The 14,770-nt window shown below is 50.4% G+C and overlaps 1 protein-coding gene across 2 annotated transcripts in view; it reads right to left on the bottom strand.

Annotated features, from left to right (window-relative positions):
- Positions 1-14,770, bottom strand: part of LOC138580836 (serine/arginine repetitive matrix protein 2-like) — a 1,087,536-nt gene that overhangs the window by 224,273 nt on the left and 848,493 nt on the right. The window lies entirely within an intron of this gene.

Raw genomic sequence — 14,770 nt, forward strand, 5'->3', positions numbered from 1 at the left:
ACCTGACCCCCTTCCTGTGAGATCAGATCGTCTCGGTAGGGAAGATGACGTGGAGGGCAGATGGACCAGTCTAGAAGGTCCGGGTACCACGTCCTCCGGGCACACGCCGGAGCAATGAGGATCATCCGGGAACCGAAACTCCGTAACCGCCGCAGCACTTGCGGGATGACGGGGACTGGAGGAAACGCGTACTGCAGTGGGAACGACCACTCCACCACGAACGCGTCTCCTAGACTCCTTTTGGAGGAAATTCCCACAAGCAAAACCTTTCGCACTTCCGGTTGACACTGGAGGCGAAGAGATCCACTTGAGGGGTCCCCCAAAGGGCGAAGATGTCCAGGAGAATCTCCTGAGCCAGCTCCCACTCGTGAGAGATCGTGCTCTGCCTGCTCAGAGCATCCGCCGTCTCGTTGTCTCCGGCCAGATGAACCGGCGAGATCGAAACTTCCTGCTGGATGGCCCAGAACTCGAGCTGCATCGCCTCTCTGCACAGCAGAAGTGACCGTGCCCCCTCCCCCCCTTTTTGTTGAGGTAGTGCATGGCCACCGTGTTGTCCGTTAGAATCAGGACACTCTTTCCGCGCACAGTTGGCAGAAAAGCCTTTAGGGCTAGCATGACCGCCCTCAGCTCCAACAGATTGATTTGGAGTCTGGACTCCGACGGAGACCAACAACCGCTGACTGTCAACTCGTTGGCATGAGCTCCCCATCCCGTGAGGGATGCGTCCGTCACGATCGTCACCTCCGGCCAGGGCAGCCAAAATGGGGCCCCCTTCATCAGATTGCCCTTGACGGCCCACCACAGAAGGTCCCGGGCTACAGAGGAGGGCACCTGAACAGGGTCCGACAGCCTGCCAGAGGACAGACCACTGGAGCTTGAGTGCCCACTGCAAAGATCTCATCCGCAGACGAGCCTCTGGCACCAGAAGAATGCAGGATGCCATGAGGCCGAGCAGTCTCAAGAACTCGGACGCTGGGATATTCTGGGCAAACTGAAACTTGTGCACCATCTGCTGAATGTGAAGAGCTCTCACCTGAGGAGGAAAACACTGCCCCAGGGACGTGTCGAGCACTGCTCCGATGTACTGGAGCCGCTGCGTTGGTGTCAAATGGGACTTCTTTAAATTGAGGGAGAAGCCCAGCCTGTGAAGGGAGTGGCAGGTGACGGACAGATGATCCATGACTTGCTCGGGAGAGCTCCCCCTGATCAACCAATCGTCCAGGTAGGGGTAGATGTGAATCCCCCCTTTCCTGAGATGCGCTGCCACCACCACCATGAGCTTGGTGAAAACCCTTGGGGCGGAGGTCAATCCGAACGGCAGGACTCGAAACTGAAAGTGCGAGTCGCCAACCGCGAACCTCAGGTACTTCTTGTGCTTGGGATGGATCTGCACATGGAAGTAAGCATCCTTGAGGTCGAGAGACACCAACCAGTCCTGAAGTTGAAGGGCCTGGAGGACTTGAGAAAGAGTCACCATCTTGAACTTGTCCTTCCTGAGGAGTTTGTTGAAACCGCGCAAGTCCATGATGGGTCTCAATCCCCAGTCTTTCTTCGATATCAAAAAATAAGGGGAATACCATCCCTTGTTCCTCTCCCTGCTACAGGCACCAGTTCTATGGCGCCTTTCTCCAGCAGGGATTGAATTTCCTGCGCAAGGAGCGGATCCGGATTCTTCACAGAGAGGCTCCCTGGTGGATTGTCGTGAGGTCTCTGCCGAAAAGGAAGACAGTAGCCGTGGGTTATGATCTCCAGAACCCACACATCCGAAGTAATGGCTTGCCACTATACAAGATGCTGCGCCAGCCTTCCCCCAACCGGCGAACCATGGGACCTGGCCTCATGACTGAGTGGTAGCGGCTGCAGCGTTGCCTGAGGGCAAAGAGGCAACTGCCCGAGCGGCCTTGGCACCTCAAGTACCTTTATTTCCACCTCTGGCACTCTTACGATGGCCTCTGACTGCTAGCTCCCCTCGCTTTACTGAAGGACGAGTAATCGCGAAAGGAACCTCCCCTCCATTGCTGTCCCCTAGGACGAAAAGGCGGAGGTTGACGAACTGCAGCGCCCAACGACTTGGCTGCAGCTTTGGAGGTCTGCAACCTCTCAAGGCTCTCGTCAGCCTTGCTGCCCAAAAGGTGTTCACCGTCAAAGGGCATGTTGAGGAGCCGGGACTGCACATCAGGAGCGAACCCAGACTTCCGCAACCACGCAAAACTGCGCATTACGGTGCTCGCCACCATGAACCGGCTGACACAATCCGCCAAGTCCAAACCCGACTGAACGGCCTCACACATGGCATCCTTGCTATCCTGAACCATAGCAAGGAAACCATCCCGTTCGTCCCCTTCGGGAATATGTTCAGCCGCTAATGCAACACAGTTCCACAGTGTGTGAAACGAGACAAGGCACATATGGAGTTGGCCACCTGCAGCGCCATACCCCCCGAAGAAAACACTTTCTTCGCCCAGCCGTCAAAACGTTTGCCGTCCCTATCGGGGGGATGGTAGGGGCCGTAGCCGCCTGCACCACCAAACTCTCCAGAGTGGGGTGCCTAGACAAGTAGCAGGGGTCGCTACTGGCTGGACGGTATTTTTTCCGCGACAAAGACTTGCCCACTGCCGGGAGACTCTCCGGAGCAGTCCAATCCGCCATCCCCCTTCTCTGCAGAGCCATATGAAAAGGCAAAACCGGGTCAGTGGGTGGACCGAGATCAAGGATGTCCGTGAGATCATCCTGAACGAACTCCCCTGGGGGAGCTGACCAACCCAAGTACTCGGTAACCCGAGACATAAGGCGCCGATATGAAGAATCTGCATGAGTGCCAGGCTCTGGCCTACAAAACTCCACCTCCGGAGAGGTGTCCAGTCCACTGACATCATGCAGCGACTGCCGCAGATCATCAAACTGGCTATGGCCCAAGATAAGTTCATCTGGAACCGTAACCGGAACCAAGCCCCCATCAGAGCCTTCATCACCCTCTGAAATGTACTCCAGGCGGGGAGAGGAAGACCTCTGTGGACCAAAGCAGTGCCTGACCTTAGCCATAGCCTTTCTAGGGGCAAACCTCGTGCCACGGGGCCCCTCCGACACCACCGCCTCGAAAGGCGTCGACAGAAAAGGCGTCGACGTTGAGCGAATCGGCGTCGACGTCAGCTGCAGCGCCGCCAGTATCGACACAGGCCTCGAAGCCGGAGCGCCGAGCGTGTCTCGACGACCTAAGCGCCGACGACCCCCCCCCCCCCCCCCGAGGCGGCGCCTCGAGAGAAATCGTCGACGACCTCGGCGCCACAGGCGTCGACGACGTCTTTGAAGACGGCACAGGATCACGCGGTCTCGAGCACGTCGAGGACCGGGACCTGGAACAGGCATGGCGAGAACGGCTACCCTTGTCCGAGCGGGACCTCTCCCGCAAACCGTGCCGACCACCCGAGCCAGAAGGCGTACGGGCGGTGTCTCGACCAGTGCCGACCGACCCCACTCAGACGCGGACGGACCGGTGCCCTGCGATTCAAGAATCGCTAGCATCTGCTTCCAGAAGGAAGCCCATTCCTCCGGTGTCGCTTGCATGGAGGGATAAGCGACCTGCCGACGGGCGGAGTCCTCGGAAGAGGACGGGGAAGGCGTCCTATGCCGGCGCTTCCGGGAATGCCTCGAAGAGGCGGAGGAGTGGCGAGACCTACTCCTGGAAGGAGACCCACTGGACTTCCGATGACGCGGAGAGTCGCCCCTCGAGTCATCCGTCGAAAGCCCCGCAGACCTCTACTTCCGGGGCTTAGACACCCGGCCTACCGACAGCTTCTTGCATTCCCGCAAGGCCTTTGCCGTGAGCGACTGGCAGTAGACAGTCGTCCGTATCATGGGTCTCCCCGAGGCACCAGAGGCAGGCGTCGTGCGAGTCTGTGACCAACAGTACCCGCAGTTCTTGAAGCCCGGACGCGGGGTTGAAGATGAGAAAGATATCGCCACAAACAGGTCTTTACAACAAACCGAACAGGTTCAACGAACCGAGAATTGAAAACAGCAAACTCCGAGTCGAGGCGTACCGAGATTCACGAAGCGAACACGTTCGCGGAAAAAACCGAACTGAGGCTATGGGCGTCGTGCGTCCTACTTATCACATCGATGTCGGCCGTCGTCCTCGGGGACGGCGCATCGACGTCATCGACACAGGAGCCAAAGATTTTCCGAAGCAGCACAGCCGTGGACATCATCTGTCATATCAATATCAAATGTTGCCCTCCTTCGTGCGGATTCCCACCTTTCCATATTGCTGCCTCACGTATATCGCCAGGAGTTCCAGTGCTAAAATAAACCACATCGGGGACCGCAGGCATCCTCATCTAGTAACAACTAAGCTGCCATCGATCTGAGATCGTAGTTCCCCGTCCTAACACGGCCAGGGGCGTACTGTATATCAGCTGTGCCCATCACAAGTACGTGGCCACAACCCCCATACTCCAAGGCCATCAGCCAAGGCCACTTGACCGAGATTAAGGCCTTCACCGCATCCAATCAGATTATAGCAACCTCCTGTGGGTCCTCTTCCATTTATTCTATGACGTGGTGTAGCCTTCTAAGAATATCCGATATGCTCCTGCGTGGTACATACCCGGTCTGGTCAGGATGTAGGAGTTTGTTGATAACCGGTCTCAGTCTATTCGCCAACACTGCCGTGGACAGCAGTCAATATGATGTTGCAGTGCTCGCAGTTAGCTTTATCACTCAAGGCTCATTTCCATATTGTGCTACAGCACGCCGAACAAGGAAAACTCACTTTCGTGGTGCTAACTTTACTGCTGCAGTCGCTGCCTCTGAGACACCACTTGCCAGCTTGTCTGCGTCAGTGCTGCTTGGGCCCCCATAAGCGCCGGGTTTCTTTGTTTTTCCCCCCTTTCTTAGGTTTTCTTCCGTTCTGCAACAGTTGCAATCCCATGGTGCATGCCGCACTGTGATAGTTCCAAATTGCAACAGTAACCCATATCGCGCCTGCTTACTTCCCTGCTCACCGTAGTCCCAGCTCGTTTCAGGTCTCGTTCTGGAACCTAGCCTTGTGGTGCGCGTGTGATCAGGAGTTTCCACTGAGCCGCCCTCTGTACTTTGCATCAGTGCAGGGACCAGACTCATCTGCCTTCAGGTTCCGCGGTCTCTGCATTTGGGACCTTTGCCTTGTAGATGCTGTCACGGTGCAGGCTCACTGAATCCTGAAATCTTTGTCTTCAAAGGGCAGCTTGTTCTGTGTGTGTCTGGACTCCACCGGTATCACAGTCTGTATCTCGCTGCATGCTGCTTCAATTCGCACACATGTGGGCCCAGAATAGAATTATAGCCGCCTTGTCCTTTCAACAAGCGCTTCAGGATGATTACAGATCCGTGGGAGACATCGGGAAACACTGCCTATCGCAAGGCTTGCTAGCCACGCCTCCCTGTATAGATTACTTCTGATGTAAAGAATTTGTAAATATTGTAAAGCTTAAATGTAAACCTGTGTTAATTGCACCATGCCTGTAACCGTTAAACTGTACTACGCCCAGATACCTCAGGGTTGGGAGTCTGTGTGCCCTTTGAGCAAGTGTAAAAAGATTGTCTCGGGAGACCTAAAATCCAATATAAATTAGTACTGTATATGCCATGTAAGTGCAAACTCGCTGTCTGTTACAAATCGTGTAATCCAAGAGAGTCTGGGACTTATAAGGAATTGAAAGCCCTGAGAGAATAGTGTCTCCAGGTCCAGAAATAAGTTTGTTTTGTTGGTTCATTTTATTTATAGTGCGCGCCAGACCCTAGGGTATCAGAGCGCAAGACAGAATACGTTCAGCTTAGTTACATAGGTACATGACATACATCGAGGATCATATAGGACAACACAATTTACACGAGGGACTAAATACAAAGTAATAAAAATTAATATACAGAATAGGTGTCATCAATATACAGAAAAATGTGCAGTGAGAAAGAGTATGAACAGTTAGGTGCAGAGAGTAGCAAATACTTAGGCGAGCCTCTATATAGTAGAAGCAGCTGTGGTAGTTAACTTGTTTTCTTTCAGCCAGTCAGTCATGTTCAGTCTAAATTTGGCGAAGGTTTGATCTCTTAGGAAAGGTGGCAGGGAATTCCACAGTTGAGCTGCCTTAACTGGGAAGCTAGATCCCCATGGTTGGATAGTTTAAAGCGTGGTACAAGGAGGCAATTAGAGTTGGCTGATCTGGTCAGTGGTATGTTTTTCTGATATCCCTATCAGTTAAATAAGGCGGTGCTTTATTTAAACATTTATGAGCAGGGTAGCAATTTTGAGTCAAATTTTGTTGAAAGTAGATAGCCATTTGTATTTTCTCCTGGTGGAGAAGATTTGTTCCTTTCCATTTATATCGAGTGCTGCTCTCAGAGCATTATTCTGGAGAACCTGTGTTTTTTGGATGATGTGTTTGCTCGCACCAATGTACAGGGCATTACAATAATCCAGTTTGGAAAGTATGAGGGCTCTGGAGAGAATTAGACAGCCGTTTGTGGAGAGAAATTCTTTACCTGCTGTCATTAATTTGCGCGTATAGGCAGTGGCAGATGCCAGGGAGTTAACTTGTTTTGTAAAGTTAAGGGTAGCATCTATGTAGAAACACAGCGTCTTCACCTCCTTGGTTACTTTGATGTCATTACCATCAATGGTGAAGTATGCATAGCCCGGACTTAGTTTAGATAAGTGGGCCGTGGAGCCTAGGACGATGAGCTCCGTTTTATCATCCTTCAGGCATAGTCCATGTGTGGCCATCCATGCCTGAACGATGCCATAAATTCTATTCACCAAAGCCAGGTCAACAGAGTAATCTCCGGTAAGAGGTAGGATGATTTGGGTATCGTCTGCATAGTTCGTGTAGGCGATACCCAAATGGTTCATTTCGTCAAAGAGGAGCTTGGTGAAGACAGTCGGCGACACGCAGGATCCCTGGGGTACACCACAGGTTATAGGGATAGGTTCTGCTGAGGGTGAGAAGACTCAGTCCTATTGCTCAGGAATGACTCGATCCATATTATAGCTTCATTAGAAAAGTGTGCTCCAGAGTCTAGGTGGCTGCATAGGACTTTATGGTTGACTAAGTCGAATGCAGTCTAAAGGTCTATGAGGAGTAGGGCTGATTGGCCAAGTAATCTGGTACTCAGAGGGTTCCTGCAAGTGCACTCGTAAACACTTATCTATCAGCAATAGTTGAATGTACTAATTTGAACTTGCCAATACTCCAAAGGTTGGAGAATTAAAGCCCAAATATATAGCTCAATAATAGTGTGCTGTTCTTTGTCATTTAATCATAGAGAGCAGTGTGTGTCGGCCGAAATTAGTGTATTAGGCCTAATTTCGTTGGACTTCATGGATCCAGCGCGGTGTGATGGTTAACAGGTTGCTTAAAATAGTAGCTACACCTATTTAGGAACCCAGACGCTTTATTTTGACATATACTGCGCGGGTGACTAGCGTTTCCGTCCCTTACGCGAGAAGGAGTAGTGTCCCCACTTGGCACATAAGTGGGCCATCAACTATTGAGACCAGTGTTTCATAACGCGTGCGCAGGACAAAGGAATGATGTGTGTACAGCACCCATGCACGGTCTTAGGAGGTACTTATTTAAGGCCATAATCTGCTGCGGCTCGGTTGCGCGGAGCAGACCATTGGGGTTATATTGACAGCGCTATTTGGAGCACAATATAGTTAAGAATTGGCGTTTGTATTCACCTCAGATTACTTTACTATCAATGCCCTGAATATTTGGCCAGATCTTTGAGATCTCTGAATTTTTTTATTTCCTGTAATTATTTAAAGAGTGGAAATGGGTAAATTGCTGCAGCAAATTTGCATCATGACGTTCAGGCATGATTCTCCTATACCAGTGGGAAGCAGCCAGCGGGAAACAGCCTGTTAAAATTGTGGAAACTATTCAGATAGGAAGGTAAGGTGACTCAACCTTTAGACGTGTCATTAGAGATTCTTTAAATGTGGTAATAGATTGATCTATATCTTTTGTTATAGATATTTGATTGATTTTGGAGAAAAGGTAACACTTCTCCAATGCCAAGAGTAAGATAAATGGCTTTTGTTCACATGTTCAGTGTAGCACCCCCATGTGGTGAAAACACGAAGGGAGTCCAGGAGGACTGCATGGAGGACATGGAGATGCTGGAGCCAGGAATTCACTATAGGTGGTCGCTTTAAAATAGGATAATTGATTATATGGGAAAAGTGTACTTGTGTAGTACAGGCCTATACCAAAAGGTGAGTTACCCAATACCAAGAGGACAAAGGTTGTGTAGTCTCCCACAGGGTTACATCAATTCTTGCCTAACAAGGACAACTGGAGGCCCCCTGCGGCAGCAATTCAGAAGTCAGTGCTAGCAGCTACGGGATCTTTTCAGATCAGCTGCAATTTGCGGTTTCAGTGCTCGGGATACAGCACCACGGGGGATCTTAGATACAAGGTGGGTTTCCTTCACTCATTAAGTCCTGCTCTCTGGTGAGAGGATTATTGCTGTGGTCGTCCTGGGGAGACTGCTGCAGCTTCTGGCCAGATCACAGACGTTGCACTAGACTACATATTTCTCGACCCCTGGCACTCGGTTCCTGCAGCAGCAAAGAAGTGCAGCCAGTCGTGGACGATGGTGTAGTGGAGTTAGTCTCAGGGTTAGTTGGTCCGGATCTTCTCTTTTCGATTAGAAAAAAAGAGTTTCAGAACACCAGCAGGGCTTCACCGGGCAATTCAAAGGTCCAGGAGGATGCAGCAAGCTTTGTTCACTGTCAGGTTTTTCTTCCCAGTGGTCGACTGTCTTCAGTCCCGAAACCCTTGCCTTTTAAGTAGGTTTCTCCCACTCATGTACAGCCTAGTTGTGACTCAAACAGTAGGGTGGCTGTCCTAAAAGGACAGCCATCCAGCCAGGACTGGGTGCATCCAGGCCTTCCTAAAGACAAAGGACAGGGGAGTTTCGGGAATCTGCCTCACTTCCTGCCCTTCCAGACACTGGAGCCAGAGGTGGGTTTCAGTACTGAAGCCGCCAAAGGCAAAACGAACAAAGGGCTCAAACCTGGCTTGGAGTGCAGAGTAAAACCAAAGACCTCACAAACAGAAAATGGTGAAAAAAACACAACCAGGGCCATTTTGACAAAATGGTCACCCATGGACGCTATACTGCAGCTGAGGATTCAGCCTGTGGTAGAAAAGTACAATGGTAGTGTTAGGGATAATTCTCAGAAATGTGCTAATTTCCTCCACCTTAGAGACCCCCTGCAACTTTGCTGGATTTTGAGGACTTTTTTACCTGGAGAGCGCAAGACCCTTTTTCCCCCCCACTCACTCATATTTAAATGTGATTGTGTACACGGTTTCTTTTGGTTATGGAGTCTGACAAACTCCATAGGAATCATCTTTTACATTGTGTCACGCAGCACCTTCAGTGCAGTGACACAGGGAAGTCTCTCAGATTTCCCAAAGGTTTGCATACCTTCTCTTGTTTAAACTACTGTTTCCAAGAGCAATAACGTGAAATACTTACAATGTTAACTTTCTAGACCCAGGACACAACACACTCTTATTCCGGGTGCCGGAGGGGTTACCTAGTATCTCCTTTGTCTAGCTTCTCATGTAACTTTAAATGTTACCCTTTCCCCACTGAATGGCTGGTGGCAGTGGTTTTGTTGCAACTACCATGGTGTGCATTTACCACGGGCTGCGTTTGCAGCTGCAGTAAAGCACCCAAGGGTGCAATTTGTCAAAATGGCCTCAGTCTTCTTTTTTCGCCATTTCTTTGTGGAAAGGTCCTACTTGAGATTTACTCTGTGAACCAAACTAGATTTGGTTCCATTGTTAGTTTTGCCTTTGGCAAAAACTCCAGGGTGTCCGGGGTGGGCAAGAAGTGACGGAGGTGCCCAAAACTCTATGTGCTTAGTCTCCTAGGAGACTCAAACGCACTCTGATTGGCTGGCTGACTGTCCAGCAAGGACAGCCACCCTGCTGTGTGATTGACAGCTAGGCTGGAATGAATGGGCGAGAACTGAATAAAAGGCGAGTCTTTTGGCTTGCAAGGCAGAGTCTACCACTGGACAAAGGAACCGAAGAACAACTTCAAGAGGACACCTGCTGCAATTCCTGGAACGTTGGTTTGCCCGATGAAGCCCTGCTGCAGTGCCAAAACGCCAAGTTCGCATCGACGGAGAAGTCCTTGCAAGGACTACTACTCCCCTCGAGTTGGTGGGACCAATCAACTCCAAAGTAAGCCACCTGGCCATCCATCTCGGAGCTGGTTGAATTGCCACAGAGTTGCTGCTGGAAACCGTACAGCCAAGTAGAGGAACACCAGATTGTGTGCGTTGCTTTTAAACTGGCCTAGAGCTTTAGGAAGATCCTCTGGACTCCCAGGAAGCAGGACTGACCGAGCCGGAGCCCCCTCAACTGAGTGACGGACCCCAGAAGCAAGAAAAGTCCATCTGGACAGCCAGGTACCGCGGTGTTGCTATTTGCGTTAGATGTGAGGAGCTGAAACACTGAACAGCCACAGAAAGTGAAGTTTGACGGTTCTGAGTTTTAACCGTCCCAGTGCATTGTAGGAGTCCCCAGACGTTCATCCTCTTGTCCCCACGACTGAGGCCCAGGAACAGTGAGAGCTGCACAGGAACATGAGTCATCTACTGCATCTTTTCTTCATTTTAAAAGTTACTGTAAAAAAGTGAGAGAGACTTAACTCTCACTGTAGAGTTGCGTGCATCTTCTACTACTCACAAGTCTAATCAGCTTGTGGCCCTACATTTGATTCTTCTTTCCTTCAAAGACTTCTAAAACCATTGTGCAAAGACTTTCTACTTGCCTACAAAGAAGTGTTTCAGCTTACATAGACATTTACCTATTGACTTTGGCTTAGCCTCTTCCACTGAAAGACTTATCTGGGAGGGGGGGGGGGATTATAGGGGGGGGTGGGGGGTACGGGTCCGGGGGATACTCTATGAACGAGGGAAGTGGGAGGGGGGAACCCTACATATGCATGTTGCTCCACTGAATCTGCATTGTTGTCCAGTGTGCCCCAGCCCTGTCCCTGCCAAGATGCGAACTGGGGCACATCCTGTTGCGCCAAGTGGCGAAGAGGTCCACTGGAGGATGACCACCACCTGTTGAAGATCCCCCTGAAGCACTTGGTGGTCCAGTTGCCACTCGTTGTCTGCACCCAACCTGCTGAGCCTGTCAGCGAGGAAGTTGGACTCCCCGGGAGGTGAATTGCTGTCAGGTGCATGTTGTCCAGGGCCCACTCCTAGATGTTAAAGTTAAAGGACATTTGTACCGCGCACTACCACCACCGAAGTGGTCCCCTGGCGCTCTGGCGGCTCTGAAAGGGGAGGGGGGGTGGAGTTAGTGGGAGGAAGCAGGAAAAGTGCAAGAGAGCAGTGATGTGCTGTTGGCGGCCACAGCCCGGTGGGTCCGTTGGCTGGGACTGGGGTGTTTGCGGCCGGTAGTCGTCGTGTACTGTTGTGCAAGACAGTGTTTTTGTTTTGTGTTTTGTTGTTGCAATGTAGTGAAGTTTGTGTGGTTTGTTGTGCTGTAGGTTTTGGTTTTGTTTGGTTTGGAGTTTGAGAGGTGTATGTAGAAAGGGAAATTGTTAGTAGGGTTGGTTAGTTTGCGACTATCCTGAATTGAGGCGCTCGGTTTGCGTAGTCTCCCCTGATGCGGCTCTGTCCCGATCTGGGTCCGACTGGCATACAAGGTTCCTTACTCCTCTGGCCCCCACCTCTAACAAGCTCTCTCATTGCTCCCCTGGTCCTCCCTTCATACTCCTGTGGCCAGTGCATCTGCCAATGTCAACCTCTGTTGTTGACTGCTAGCGTGATGGGGGGCCTGGTGCCCCCCTGCTTGTTGATTTAATACATGCTTGTGGAGCTGTCCGCTTGAATGAGGATCAACTTGCCACTGATCGGGAGAAAGGCTTTAAGAGCAAGCCAACTGGCCTTCAACTACAGCCAGCTGATGTGGGCCTTCTGCTCTACTGGGACCATAACTCCATGGACACTGGCTGTCCAGTGTAGCTCCCTTACCTTCCAGCGATCAATCCGTGGTGATGGTGACCTGTAGAGCTGGCAGACGGAAGGACCTGCTTCTCCGCATGTTGTTCGTGCTCCACCAGACCAGATCCCGGTGAAGCTGTGGTGGGATGCTGACTAGTTACGCGTGGGAACTCCTCTCCTGATTCCAGGAGGCTGTGAAGTGCAACTGCAATCTCATCTTGATTCTTGTGCGAGGCACTGCCAGGAGGCATGCTGCCATAATGTCCAAGAGGTGCTGGTACCACCATGCTGAGGTCAATGCTCAGCTGAGAAAGTGCTTGTGGCCCTCTTGATGGGTGTGAGCTTGTCCTTGGAGGGGAATATTCTCTGAGCCCTTATCCCAGATGAGGCCCAGGAAAGTAAGACTGCATGGGTTCCAGCTGCAGCTTCTACAGATTGATGGAAAACCCCAACTCGAGTAGTGTAAGCATGAGGGTAGAGGCTGTGCGGTGGCCTGCTTCTGGAAACCCTGCCCAGACGAGCCAGTCATCTAGGTATGGATAGACGTGGGGACCCTGGGCCCTGAGGAGGGCGGGCACCGCGTTCAGGGTAGAACGGAAGCCCATGATCCTGAACCTTAGAAAGGACCGATGGGGCTGCCAGATCAGGACGTGCAAACAAGCATCCTTCAGATCCAGGGAGAAGAGCCATTCTCCCCTGCACAACATCTCCGCTATCAACGCTGGGGTAACCATCTTGAACCTTTGAAGAGGCAGGGTAAAAGTTCAAGGTGTAAAGGTCCGACAACCTCTCAGGCCCACCTGGTTCTTGTGTAAGGTGAAAATCCGTGAATAGCAGCCCAGACTCTGCAGAGAGGCCGGGACTTCTTCCAGCGCCTGGCTATAAGCGAGAGAATTTCCGCCAACAGAGTTGTCTCAATCTGTGGCAGGGGAGGAGAGGGAGGGATTGGTAGGCGAGTACAGATAGGATCCAGGGGTCCGCAAACCTTGTGCGCCAGCATTGATAGCGAAGGTCAAGCCTGCCGCCTCCCCCACTGGAGACACTTTGCCCCGGATGGGCGTGTCTTGCCTGCTTTGCGTCTCAGGCTGAAAAACGCCCCGGTTGCGCAGCCTTGTGTTGCTTGTGCCGGTGCTGGCTGGGGGACCTGTCTGGCTGCCTGGACCGCCGTTCTTGGAAACCCCAGAACCTGCCGAAGGACCGACCCTTGTCTGAATGCTGGTGCATCTGGCTATACGCCTTGGGAGTGGCCTTCATGAGGATGGATAAGGATTTTGCAGATTCCTGTTCATTGCTGCTACCCGTTGGAACTCCCGATCACACCACCCTAGAGGTATAGATTCACACCTAGCATTCCACAAAGCTATGAAAACTCTGCTGTTTGTTTTGTCGGGCCCGTCGCCGAGCTTTAATTGTGCCAATTGTAACTGCCTCCTGTAACCACTTTACTGTAATTCACTCTTGCAGCAAATTTGTGATACGCTCATTGTAACCCAGAGCAATGTATCTTCCATGTAACTAAGACATTAATCTAACAGCACCTCGATGCCTTTAAAGCGCACTAGCAATCCATAAATTTAAAAAATAAAATAAGAAATGTGTGCTGCGGACATGTGGAGAATTGAGGGGGGAATGACTTTACACCTGGCTAGCAGCATGCAATTTAAAATATTTACACCCGTCATCAATCCCACCCTCCACACCCCAATATTGCATTAAAATCACCCAAATGTTCTTTAATACAGTCTTCAGTAAAGAGTGGAATAAAAAAAAAACAATTTAGGACTGCTATGGGCTTGCTCATTCAACCCAATTCTGTATGTTTATGAGATACACTTGCGGGCAAATTGCTCCAATAAGTCACAGATGCAAAGTAGGGCCAGAACCAACCATAGGTCTTTATTTTGAAATGAAGAGAAACGCAAAAGGACACCACTGTTTACGGTGCACCCTCTTTTTAATATTGTGTGCTTGCTAAGAACACCATCTCTGTGGAGACATAAAAGAACAAGTCTCCAGGAATCAACAACCTAGAAAACTAGAACGCTCTTGTATGTCTGCAGATCTTTCCTACCAGGTGGGCCTCGTTTCAGAGGATGGTGGTGGGCAGGGTAATTTTCCAATACAAATGAAAATGGCTACCTTCTTACACATACATCTGTGGTCTTCCAGGGCAGTTAAAACAAAGACCTGTGCAGGTTATATCACTGACTATCTACTTATCCTGGCCATCTGGAGTTATATAGCTTACACTAGAATCCACCTTTCAATGAGGAACAAATGCATCTATAATTTTTGCAGTTTCATCCAAGCTACATCATTCACTTCTCACTAGCACCAAATCCCACATTTTCTGTCCACCACCAAAACATTTGACAAACACAGAGACACCCATTGCACTTCGTGGGCGACTTAAAACCAAAGAGGAAATATCAAGTTTAGAGTAATTTAAAAATGTTAAGGTAACATCTATGATAACGAGGTTTTGAAATGTAGGAACCTTTCCTTTATTTCTACCTGCACCTGTCTGACATTTCACCGAGAGGACCGGAGGCAAAGGCATCAAACTATTTGGTTAACACATCGCGCCTTGAAACACTTGTGTATAGGTGTGTTATAAATGACACGCATTATATCCTAAGATTGAAATAATGCTTCTAAGGTCTAATGTAGCAGGAAGGAATATTCCATAATAGACTCAAGGGAATGTCTTGTACAAGTCCAAACATTTAAACCTATTCCATAGCCCACAAC

The sequence above is a fragment of the Ambystoma mexicanum genome, chromosome 3p (assembly GCF_040938575.1).
Source record: "Ambystoma mexicanum isolate Mex_15411 chromosome 3p, UKY_AmexF1_1, whole genome shotgun sequence".
Lineage (NCBI taxonomy): Eukaryota > Metazoa > Chordata > Amphibia > Caudata > Ambystomatidae > Ambystoma > Ambystoma mexicanum.